Source organism: Phacochoerus africanus, chromosome 8, assembly GCF_016906955.1.
Source record: "Phacochoerus africanus isolate WHEZ1 chromosome 8, ROS_Pafr_v1, whole genome shotgun sequence".
Classification (NCBI taxonomy): domain Eukaryota; kingdom Metazoa; phylum Chordata; class Mammalia; order Artiodactyla; family Suidae; genus Phacochoerus; species Phacochoerus africanus.
In genome coordinates, this window is record NC_062551.1 from 76,373,720 (window position 1) to 76,386,224 (window position 12,505).

Genomic DNA, 12,505 nt, shown 5'->3' on the forward strand with positions numbered 1-12,505 from the left:
CAAGTCCTGTGCCCACAGGAAGGATGTGATCAAAGGGTCAGCTTACACATGGATGACACACCTAGAGGAATAGCAGGAGAGGCAAATTCCAGGGACCAGAGCAGGATTCCTGAGCAGGAGCAGGTTCCGCTAAAGTTTGCTGAAGGCTGCAGGAGGGAGTGGGGAGGAAGTGGGATGGACGGGGAGTTTTGGGTTAGTAGATGCAAACTATTACATTTGGAATGGATAAGCAGGAGTTCCTGTTGTGGCTCAGCAGGCTAAGAACCCCACTAGTATCCATGAGTATGTGGATTTGATCCCCGCCTCACTCTGCGGGTTAAGGATCCGACATTGCTGGGAGCCGTGGTGTAGGTTGCAGACACGGCTTGGGTCCTGTGTTGCTGTGGCTGTGGTGTAGGCTGGCAGTTGCCACTCTGATTCAACCCGTAGCTTGGGAACTTCCATATGCTGCAGGTACAGCTCTAAAAAGAAAAAAAAAGAAAAGAAAAGAAAAAAAAGAACAGATAAGCAATGAGGTCCTACTGTATGGCACAGGGAACTCTATCTGATCGCATGGGATAGACCATGATGGAAGACAATATAAGAAAAGGAAGGTACTATAAGGCAAGGCAATGACTGTGTCTCTTTGCTGTGCAGCAGAAATTGGCACAACTGTGTAAATCAACCATATGTTAATAATAATAATAATAATAATAACAATAATAAAAGACTCTGGGGGAAACTCAGGGCAAAACAACGTCAAATCCTTGTTTCAGGCAAGGGGAATGGTGTCCACAAAGGCTGGCAGGGCAGCGGGCACTGGGGGCGGCCCTCTCCGGTGGTGCAGGAGCAGCCCACCTGAGCAAAGCGGGCCTGTGGCAGCCTTGCTGGCTGGGGAGGCCAGGCCCATCTGGCTCTGTTTTTCTCCTGTCATTTGGATGCTTTTGTGCTGAATCCCCCCCTTGTCACTGTTGCCTTGAGATTCTCTTTTGAACTTGGCATCTGTTTGGGGCTCCATCCGCTTCCCTCCTCCTGTGTTTGGAGGCTCAGATCTGTTTGCAGCCTGGGCATCTGGTCTCGGGGCAGTAGGTGGTTCCGGCTCCCCGAGCAGGTCTTGGAGATGGAGTGGGGGATGGGAAGGGCGAGGGCAGAAGGCCTGGAGGGCAGGCGGCGCTGGCCCTGCCTGACACCGACGTGTGGCACCTGCCTCTCCAGGAGTCACGAGAGCAGCTTCCTTTCCTTCCCTGCATCCCAGGGCCCCTGAGGCTTCCCCTTCTCCTCTTGTGAGTCTGTCTCTCCTGAACCAGGGTTCAAGGGCAGAAGAGCCTGGCCATTCCGAGCCCTCGCTTTGGAAACAAACAGTTCTGACTTCTCCCCCTTGACCTGCTTTTTACCAGCTGGGCGTTCTTAGCTCAGCCTCCAGGAGCCCGTTTCCTGCCTCCATGAAAGGAGGATAGTTCCATCCTCCTGGGGCTTCTGCGAGTGCAGTGGGTTGGGGCTTCCGCTGTGCTTCCACGCCTGGAATGACCCCGAGCACGATCCTGGGCAGGGCCTCAGGAGGCTGCGTCCTGATTCTCCCAGGGCCTTTTCATTAACCTATATCCATGCCTCAGTTTTCCCATCCACGAGATGGGAGCAAAACCTGCCTCACAGAGTTGATGGGAGTCATCAATGAGTTCATTTATCTGAAAGGCACCCAGAACCCTGCCTGGTGCAGTCAGCAGCCGGTGCTGGCTCAGCATCTTCACCAGGCATCTTTCACATCCGGGAGCTTGGCCCTGGGGCTGCCCTGGGGCCACAGAGAGGACAGAGGCCATCACCTCATCATGGTGGGCAACACCGAGGACCACTGTGGTTCAGTACCAGGACTAGGATCATACCACCCAGTGAGGATTTGAATCAGTGTGGGGGGTGGGGGTGGGGATCCGAAGACTTGGGTTCGAGTTTCCCCCACTTGCTGTTGTCTGAGTAGACTCTGGCTGGTTACTTCTGTACCCAAATCCGTGACCAGTTCAATTTTGCTGACCTTTGCCAGAAAATCTGGATAATCTCCCTCCTAAAGCATTTGTAACAATTAAACAAGAAAACACATGTGATTGTTTTTCTGCAGAATAGAGTGTAGGGAGCTGATTCAATTCATTTATTCAACACCTTTCTATCTATTGAGCATCTCTCAAGAGGGAGGTGCTGCCCAGGTGCACCTTCACCTTCATTCCAGGGGAACAAATGCTCCAAGTTCACAGGGCTCAGTACTCAGTATGGGAGGGGCTGAGGGCTGTGTCAGGGGGTCATCAGGGAGGGGTGTGAAGAGGTGACATTTGATGTGACAGCTGAAAAGAGGACAAGCCTGCAGACATAGCGGACAAAGGAATATGTGACAGGGAGAAACACAGCATTAACATGGGGAGAGCAGGTCTGTTTGGGGGGAAGGGGATGCCACTGCGGGACTCGTGGTCCAGGCTCAGCGTCTGGAATCCCTTCCAAGGGAGAGGGGAACGGTGGGGCATGGGAGGGGTGGATTGGGAGCGTGACCTAATCTGGCAGGGTGTTAGTGTGTTACACTCATGCAAATATAACTATTAGTTAGTCTACAATGGGCGAGCTGAAAGAAAGGAATTTTCCTGTGTGTGTGTGTGTGTGTGTGTGTGTGTGTGTGTGTGTAAGTTTTTTGTAGGAATAGCACTTGACTTAGGGGACAATTAGGAATCAGAAAAGAATTGAAAGAGTGGCTTCTGAGATTTCTTTTGACCCAGGGACTCTGATTTCACAAGGAAATTGTCATACGGCTTGTTTTCCGAGTCCCTAGACCATAAGGGAATTTAAGATAATATGAGGAATTGACGGTAAAGCCGGGGGTGAAAGGTGCGCAGTGCAAGCTGTCGGAATTCCCGTTTCTGCAGAACAAGAGGTCTCTGCTTCTGGCGGGCAGACGAGAAAGCAGGCACTATACTGAATGAATCAAAAGCAATGAGGGCGAACGTGCTTTGAGTGCTTCCTCCGTGCAGGCTCCGTGCTGACCATTTCACATGAGCTCCATCTTCTGCCTCTTAAACACCCACCGTGTTCCTTTTCCAGGGTTGCCTTACCAAAGGACCACCATCCGGGTAGCTGAAAACAACAGAAATTTACTCTCTCACAGCTTTGAAGGTGAGAAGTCTGAAGCCAAGGTGTCGGTCGGCAGGGCTGTGTTACCTCCTAGAGGCTCCAGAGAAGAACCCTTTCCTGCCTCTTAGAACTTGTGGCGGTTGGCAGCAATCGTTGATATTCCTGGGCTTGCAGACACCCCAGTCCTCAGCTCCATCATCACCAACGCGGCAGTCCCCTTGGGGGTGTCTGTCCCTCTTTTTCCTATAGGGACATCTCATCTTTACTAATTACATCTTCCAAGACCCCATTTCCCAATAAGATCCCACATTCTGATGTTCCAGATGGACGTGAATGCAGGGGTCACCATTAAACCCAGGATGCCCATTCTTTGGAGGGTAGACAGCTGAGAGGGTACAAAGGGGGAAAGCTGAGTTCCATCCCAAGGGTATCTTCATGAAGGTTCACTCCTGTCCCACACTGCCACCTGGCTGTCCCCACCCCTCGTGCCGTGGAGGTACTGCCATGCTAACCAGGAGAGAGGTACAAGGTGGCTTGGGGTGCTCGGGGCTCCATAAACAGGTGGGAGTGACTGGAGCACGCCATGGTGGGAGATGGCTGAGATGGCATTAGGAGGAGGCAGACCCTCCTTATTCTCCTTCTAGAACCTTCTTCACCTGCTGCAGAGGCCACCTTCTTTCTCCATTCTCCCAGGTCCCCCCTCCCTATTAGGATGTCAGCCTGTGCTCTGAGCTGCCCCAGCCCTGGTGCTTGTGTCTCTCTGGAACCAATCCCATTCTCTTTGCACCTTCTATTCTGGCAGTAAGTCTCATTCTCCTCGGAGCTCAGTCCTGACCTCACCCAGGGCAGTCGCCCTGCTTTATTCTTCTGTGTTCCCAGCGCCTAAAACGAGGAGCGACACGTCGTGGGTGTGCTGCAAATCCATTCATTCTGCAAAGAGTTATCGAGCACGATTCTGTGCTGGAAAGTGGAAACATAGCCTGGTATGAAAGACAACCTTGTGGGGCGACAGACGTGCACACAGACTGGCCGTGGAGGAAGTGCAGGGGATGGGGGGTGGGGAGCCTGGTGGGGAGGCAGAGGCAGAGGCAGAGAGAGGCAGCTTCCCAGAGCCTGACAGGCGAGGCAGTGCTGTGACAGAAAGGAGAGGGAAGGTCACTCCAGCTGGATCAAGCAGCAGGCGCAAAGCCCTGCGGGCAGGAGGGAGAGCTCAGAGCCTTCCAGAACTGCAGGTAGCTCGGTGGGGCCGGCAGGTGTGTCCAGAGCGCAGGTGGGAAGGGGAGGTGTTGATGGAGGCATCCAGGTGAGAGGGTTGGGGCTCCTTCCTGGGATATGAAACAGATACACTGGGGTTGGGGGAGGCACTGAAGAGTTTTAAGCAGGGAGTTGAGGGTGGCAAAGGCTCTTCCTGGTAGCAGAGTGGAGCCGGCTAGAGGCAGGGAGGCAGGAAGGCTGGAGGGAGGGAGGCAGGAAGGCTGGAGGCAGGGAGACTGGAAGGAGGCCAGGCTGTGGTCCAGGAGAAAGATGCCAGTGGGCTGAATGGATGCAGTGGTGGTAGAGAAAAAGCAGGCAGAAATTTGGACATCACTAAATGCTCAGCAAACTAAACTCTGTATTGACCTGCAGGCAGGACTGCATTTGATCTTAAGGCAGGGAGGAAGGGTCTCGGATACCTCCTGAGTCCTTGCTGAGTGTGGGAGGGTACTTCCTGCGGGGGGGCGGTCGGGGAGGCGGGGGTATGGCACTCACCAGGAAGGAAGAGAAATAGTCTCAGGCTGCCATCACTTGGTGATGCAGCTGATCCCTGCCCCCCGCCCCCCATTCCCATGTGGTCAGAGTCTCTCCTTTGCCTGAGGTCAGGGGATTCAGCAGGTTCACACACATTGCCTGGAAAAGAGCTTAAAAATTGATATACTTAGATGCCTGCAAGAGAGCCCCAGCTCTGTCTTCACAGCCACAGCTTCGCAGGGGGCTCCACGGGGTCCTGAAGGTGCCACCTGACATTTCAGGTGTCAGGCAGAACTTTATTGACAGCTCCCTACTTGCCCGATCCTGTGGCTCTGTGCACTATCTCCCCTGAGCCACACCACAGCCTCCTGAGGTGGGTGCTCTTATACCCATTTGTCAGATGAAGAAACTGAGGCTCCGAGATGGTAAGTCACTTGCCCAGGGTCACGCCCATAGGAAGTGGCAGAGTGAGACTCACATGCTTGTTCTTCTGACTCCCAAGCCCAGACTTTTGCCGCCAGCCCCAGGGAGAGGTCCCGGAGGATAACCAACCTCCTTGCGCGAGACTCCAGGCTGAGCGGGAAAGCGCCCCACGGCCCCGTACGAATGAGTGAAGGAAGGAAGGCTGATGGGCTGCCTTCTTCTCTTTTCCAGGCTTCCCGGTACCAAGTCTATATTTTTTTCTAATCGGCCTGGCTGCTGATGGTTATCTGGCTTCACGAGAGAGCGAAAGAGACTTTGTGTCAAATGCTGAAAAATGACTTTTCAGGCAGCCTCTCTGTCTCCTGAAAGGAGGTGACGTGCTCAGAGCATACAAATCACTCCGTGCTCGAGCGTCTGGAGGCGAAGGAGTGTGTTTAGATTGCTAAAGCCACTCCCGTCCCTTCCCAAGGTCATGGGCAGGCAACCCAGTCTTGTCAGCATCTGGAAGGCAGCAAGGCCCCGAGAGGAGGGGTCAGGTGGCCCCAGGTGGCCCCAGATGGGGCCCTCTGGGCCTGGGAGGAATCCCCTAGATGCAGAAGATTCAAGAGCCCAGGAGGAAGGCCAGCTTGGGGATTGTAGGTCTCCATCTGCCCACAATAAGCTGTGTGACCTTGGACAAGTTACTTAACCTTTCTGGATCTTGCGGGTCCCCCTGCCGATATAGCCCCACAAATTCTATCTTCTGCTTTGCCATTCACCCAGCCGGGTGTTCTAATAACTGGGGGTGCCCGATGCCTACCTCTCAGGGATCCCAGGTGGTGGGATTTATGGAGAGGCCTCTGGGTGTAGGAAAAGAGGATGGACTCTGGAACACACCAGAGAGGGCTTGAGTCCAGGCTCTGGATTGGGCGGCCTGCTTGGGTTCCAATCCTGGTTCTGCCCCTCAAGCTGTGTGACCCTGGGTCTGTGACTTTCCCACTCTGAGCCTGTTTCCTCATCTACCAACTGGGGAAACAATCAAGACTACCTCCCCGGGGGGGCTGTGGTGAAGCAAAGGGCTTGAAACAATGCCTGGCACTTGGGTCCATCCTCAGCAAGGGTTGGTACTGCCGCGGTTGCTGCTGCTTCGCTGTGCTGACTGGGCACAGCTACTCGCTGCTGCCCTCTCTGAGTCTTGGTTTCTTCACCTGGGCAAAGGGGACGGGGATTTAAACATGCAAAGGCCTTGACATGCTTGACACACAGTAGGGTCTTAAGCACTCATAGACCTCATTCTCGCTCTTCACAGAAGGATAGTTTTAACAAAATTCCAGTTTTTAAGAGTAGCTTAAAATACTTTGCAACCCTTTGGACATTTATAAGAAGAAAATGTCTAGTGGAATTTATCTCAGTATCAACGCTGGATCGATGAGAAGATCCCATTTTCCAAGTGGCTGTGATGAGGGTCCATTGCGGGGGGGTGTGGGGGGGTGGGCAAGGGTGGTCTCCACTAGAATAAGGGCCCTGCGAAAGTCAAGACTTCAGGACGCACATGTGCTCTAGTTTTGAATGCCAGCTCCAGTGCCCTGGAGGCAGGGGTCCCTTCCGCTCTGCGTCCAGGGACTCCAGTGTGTTAAAAGCATGGTCCCATCCATGCAGAGGGGAGTGGCCTCCAGAGCAATAGCTGAGAGACGGAGCAGCAGCCAGGCTCCCGGGCTACAGGGGACATGTGTCACTTGTCACCTCCATTTTTATTTTCCTGCCTATAAAACTCAGAGAAGCCACATACCCAAGCCTTTAAATACACAGACAGTATCCAGATGAGTTTGTGATGTGAGCCAAGACCTGCCGGGCGCTGTCCTCATGCTGGGGCAAAGCAAACAGCCCTCCGAGGCTGGGAAACCCTCTAACATGATGGTGCAAATGGGCCCTATAGAGTGCACAGGATCAGAAGAGAGAGCAGAGTCTTAAAGAAGGAGCCTGAGACATGGCGCCAGGCAGAACGTCGTCTGGGCATCACTTGATAGCTGGGCGACCCCAGGCCTGTCACCTCCCTCCTGGCCCCACTTAACTCCTGGTGCTCTGTGAGGAGCTCATGAAGTCATGGAGGGGAAAAGATTTGCTTTTTGCAAAGAATTAGCATAAAATGACCAGAAGCCATCACCCTTCCCCCACTGCCCAGATGCCACTGCAAACAGGAGTATATGATGGTGACAAGCTCTGGGGGACAGTGAAGATGGGACTCTATTTTTTTTTTTTTTTGCTGCCCCTGTGGCATATGAAAGTTCCAGGGCTGGGGATTGAATTGGAGCTGCAGTTGCAGCCTACGCCCACGGCCAAGGCAACACCAGATCCGAGCATCCTCACAGAGACAATGTCGGGTCCTTAACCCACTGAGCCACAGCAGGAACTCCAAGGTGGGGCTCTTGATGGGTCCATTCTTCCCCTTCCATCTACCTGATTCCCTCCCCGGTGGGTCCAGGACTGAGGCGGAATGCCATAGTCAGGGGTGGGCCAGATGCAAGGCTAGTGGCCTGGGTGGGAGCGGGACACTCTGAGAAGAGTACCTTGGAGCGAGCAGAAGCCCAATCCAGGTGGAGAGTCCCTAGGGGCTGAGCAGAGAGGGAGCGCCAGGCATGAGGCAGCAGCACGCAGAGCAGGGAAGCAGACAGACAGTACAAGCAGAAGATGGACCATCCTGGCCTCGGGTGTCCTGTCACCTTAGCTGTGAGGAAGAAGGATGCCGGTGCCAGTGTGGATGCAAAGGAGATGAAAGAACTAGACCTGTGTTCTCCTCTTTTTTTTTTTTTTTTTGGTTTTTAGGGCCACACTGGTGGCATCTGGAGGTTCCCAGGCTAGGGGTCGAATGGGAACTGTAGCTGCCAGCCTACACCACAGACACAGCAATGCCAGATCTGAGCCACATCTGCAACCTACACCACCGCTCACAGCAACACCAGATCCTTAACCCACTGAGTGAGGCTGGGGATTGAATCTGCAATCTCATGATTCCTAGTCAGATTCATTTCTGCTAAGCCATGACGGGAACTCCTAGACTTGTGTTTTTCTAAAGTGAACTTTTAAAAAATATACAACTTGAGAAGCACCTTAATATATCAGAGATAAAAAGAGCTTCTCTGGTTAAGGAATGAGTTGGGGACTCTGCACCCCATCTATGAGATGCTCCCCAAATCTGCCCCTGTCGCTTACCTGCCAGGTGATGGTTTTAGATTATTTGCCCTCTCCAAGCCTCTGTTTCATTATCTGTAAAATGGGGATGATGCTAGAACTTACTTCATGCGGTGAAGATTAAATGACAAAAGACGTGCCTGACGCAGAGTAAAACCTCCACAAATGTCTCCATTACAACTGTGGTTATTTTTTAAAATTATAGTTGATTTACAGTGTTCTGTCAATTTCTGCTGTACCGCCAAGTGACCCCGTCATACGTATCTACACATTTTTTTTCTCATGTTATCTTCTATCATGTTCTATCCTAAGTAATTACAACCATGATTATTAGGGATCCCTCGTGCCTGGGCCACCCCCTCCCCCACCCCCGGGTCCTCTGGTCTGCTGAGCACAGCTCCAGAGAGCCTGTCCCCTAGAGCATCCTCTGACTCAGATTCTCTGCATCTAGAACCCGGCAGCTCCCCGGGTCTCTTATTTAGTGATGCTGCCTTTGCATGAATGGGGAGTGGTGCCTCGTGCCATCTGCCCCGAGGGAGGTTAGGGTAACAGAGCCTGGAGGGACCAGCCAGCAGCCCCCTCTCCCCTCCCCAGGACCCCAGGTATCCCTCCTTCACTATCTCTCACCTCAGGCAGTCGCAGTCACAGCACGATCCTGAGCCTATTTAATCGCCTCCATTGTCTGCTCCTCACCCGGTAATCTCTGCTTGAACACATGTTAACAAATGAGCAAAGTTTTATCGGGAGCCGGCCTCCCCTCCCTGCTTGGTCAGATAAGATGCTCACGTTTCCTGGGCTCCCGCTTGGGGAGCTGCACCTGCAGGAACCCATCCCTGGACAGTGGTGTTATCTGCTGCAGGAGAACAGGCAGGGAAGCTGCCGGCCGAGCTAGGGAGCGCCAGGGACCCAGACCGAGGCCACTCACGGGGTCTGCTGCTTCCCCTCCTGGCCAGGGACTCCTTGAGGCTCTGTCAGTGGGGAGCAGGGTAGGGGGAGGCTCCCACTGGTTCTGGGTTCAAATCCCACCTCTGCCTCTTCCTAACCATGGGTTTGTGTGCAAGTGACTTCCCTTCTCTGGATCTTGGTCAGCTTATTATAAAGTAAAAAAGCACCCACTGCAAAAAAAAAAAAAAAAAAGGAGAGAAAGGAAAAAAAAGGATGTTCCCTTTGCAGCTCAGTGGTAACAAATCTGGCCAGTATCCATGAGGATGCAAGTTCGATCCCTGGCCTCGATCAGTGGGCGTTGCCATGAGCTGTGGCGTAGTTCACAGGCGTGGCTTGGATCTGGCATTGCTGTGGCTGTGGTGTAGGCCGGTAGCTGTAGCTCTGATTCGACCCCTAGCCTGGGAACCTCCATATGCCATGGGTGCGGCCATAAAAAGCAAAAAAAAAAAAAAAAGGCAAAAAAAAAAGCCATTGGCCGCCCAGACAAAAGAAGGTAAAATGAGATTATAGGCATGAATTATCTGGAGCCCAGTAGGTGAAGAGTTTCCTTCTTACCGTCTTTCCTTCTTACCCTCTTTCCTTCTTACCTGTATTAATTTTCTAGAGCTGGCGTAACAAAGTGGCTTAAAGCAGCAGACACTTATTCTCTGACAGTTCTCAAGGCCAGATGTTGAAAATTGAACTGCAGTCCGGGCCGTGCTCCCTCTAAAGATTCTAGGGCAGAGTCCTCCCCCACCTCTCCCAGCTTCTGGTGGTTGCCAGCAATCCTTGGCATCCTTGGCTTGTAGATGCATCGCTCCATCTCTGCCTCTGTTGGCACATATGACACATGTGACGTCACATGCTTCTGTCCTGCCTCTGGGCATCTGTGTCTCTGAGTCCAGATTCCCCTCTTCTTTTTTTATCTTTTTAGGGCCCTATCCGCAGCATATGGAGGTTCCCAGGCAAGGGGTCGAATTGGAGGTATAGCCACTGGCCTACGCCACAGTCACAGCAATGCCAGATCTAAGCCACTTCTGCGACCTACACCACAGCTCACGGCAACGCCAGATCCTTCACCCACTGAGCGAGGCCAGGGATCAAACCCACAACCTCATGGATGCTAGTCAGATTCGTTTTCACTGAGCCATGACGAGATCGCCCAAATTTCCCTCTTCTTATAAGGCCTCGACTCATATTGGATCCAGGTCCATCTTCATCTTAACTTGATTATGTCTGCAAAGACCCTCTTTCCAAATAAGGCCACAGGCACTAAGGATGAAACATATCTTTTTGGGGAACATAGTTCACCCCACAACACCACCGTTGGTCAAGCCCTCCCTCAAGGTGAGGAGCTTCATTGTCCTCAGAAGCTGCCTCTGGCACTAAGCTCACCCTGCTCAGGGTGGCATGAGCCTCATCTCACATCAGACCTCGGCCTCCATGAGAAGCGTGCGCTCCTGGGTCCCCATTCTCCCCTGCGTGACTTCAACCTGTTCTGAGCCAGGGGTGGGGGTGCAAATAGATAACGGTGTTTACCTGAGACGGGGGCCATGGCAGAGAGATGAGAATCTATGGAGGCAAAGATACAGTGTCCCTTCCACACTGGGGGCAAGTGAAATCAGGAGCGCTCTCAGGGACCCCTTGAGCTGAGCCTGCAAGGAGGCAGAGGGCTGAGGAGGGCATTCTGGGCAGAGAGAGCAGCTCAAGCAAAGAACTTCAGGAAGGAACACTCTGGAGCTGTCTCGGGGTGGGCGGTGGGGGGTCGGCAGCCCTGGGCGGCTGGATGGGAACTGAGTGTGAGCCGTTGGGGAAGGGGAGAGGGTGGAGCTCTTTGGAGAAGAGGCGCTAAGGGCAGCTAGACTGACACCTGGAAGGGCCAGGCTAGTGAGTACGGACTTGATCTTGATCTTACAGGCAATGGGGAGCCAGTGATGGTTGAAGAGCAGGGAAAAATGGGGACATTGGAATTTGGGCGCAGAGGGTTCATCCAGCCACAAGGACATGTTCAGGATCCTGCCGAAGGGAAGGCTTTCCCATCTAGGGACACAACTGTCGCTTGAATTTTAAAGAGCTGGAGAAGTTTGTCCACTAGAAATTTCCCAGTGGGGTTTTCGGCCTTGTTGGGTGGATAACAGCCACATAGACTCAGCCTTCTGGTCCTGATTCCTTTTTGTATTGATGATAGACATCAGAATTTGTCCAGAAGGTTCAGTCTGGGACTCAGGGAAAAGGGGGGGTGGCTCATGCAGCCCTGGGGGTTGGCCCCTTCTTCCTGGATCAAGGCCTGAGGATCTGCCCATCTTCACTGGCGCCCCTCTCCAACCCTGCTCCCAAGATTTTAACTTTTACATCTAAGTGTGAGCTTTCCTGGGAGAACCTCTCAGAACCTGCAGCGAGAGGGCTCCAGAAGGCCCAGGCATCTGTTTCTGTGCCCTGTGAGCGGGATCATTTATTTCTGGCCTCCAGTCTTGATTAAACCCACCTGCAAATGAGCCAGATATTAAATCCATGACCTCAAACCTCCCTGCCTCCAAGACCTTCCCTCCCTCCTTTCACCCCAGGAGTGGCCAATTTAGTCCAGGAGTGCACCGACCGATTGGAAAATTCCATTTCGGGGCTGCCCAGCTCATTTCCCACTGCTGAGTGCTCTGCCGCCTCCTGACAATTTCACTTTTAACTCTATTTACATTCGGGAAGGTACATAAGATTTCTGTCGTGTACTTTCCTAATGTCAATTTCCCCATGATGACAACAAGGCTGTAAACACCCATATTTTCCTAAGCCTATTAGAGTTCTCTAAGTATGTGGAGTAGCTGAGCTGGGCCCCCTCACACTCCAGGGGGGCTGGGACTTGGGTGGGGGGGAAATTGGCCCAGGGCCAACGCCAGGAGCCAAAACTCATAGGTGTCGGCTTTCTTGCTCATTGAACGAGCACTCTCCGCTGCCTTTTGGTGGCCCTTCTCTGTGCCTAAATTACTGTCTGATTTCTGATTGGAGCCCTCACACCTGCTAGGCTACTATGAAGCCAAAGAAATGGACAGACACCAAAAATGTCACCCAGGAGGGTGTTGAACATGAAAGCCCCCAGGCCCTCGTCACCCCACAGAGAGGCACCTTGGACCCGGCCTTCCGAGTGTGCTGGGTTGGGCTCTGGGCCGGGGACATCATTCCTGAT

At 53.0% G+C, this 12,505-nt stretch overlaps 1 protein-coding gene across 1 annotated transcript in view; it reads left to right on the plus strand.

The window, feature by feature from the left end:
* Positions 1-12,505, plus strand: part of IGSF21 (immunoglobin superfamily member 21) — a 259,892-nt gene that overhangs the window by 74,947 nt on the left and 172,440 nt on the right. The gene's annotated exons all lie outside the window — the stretch shown is intronic.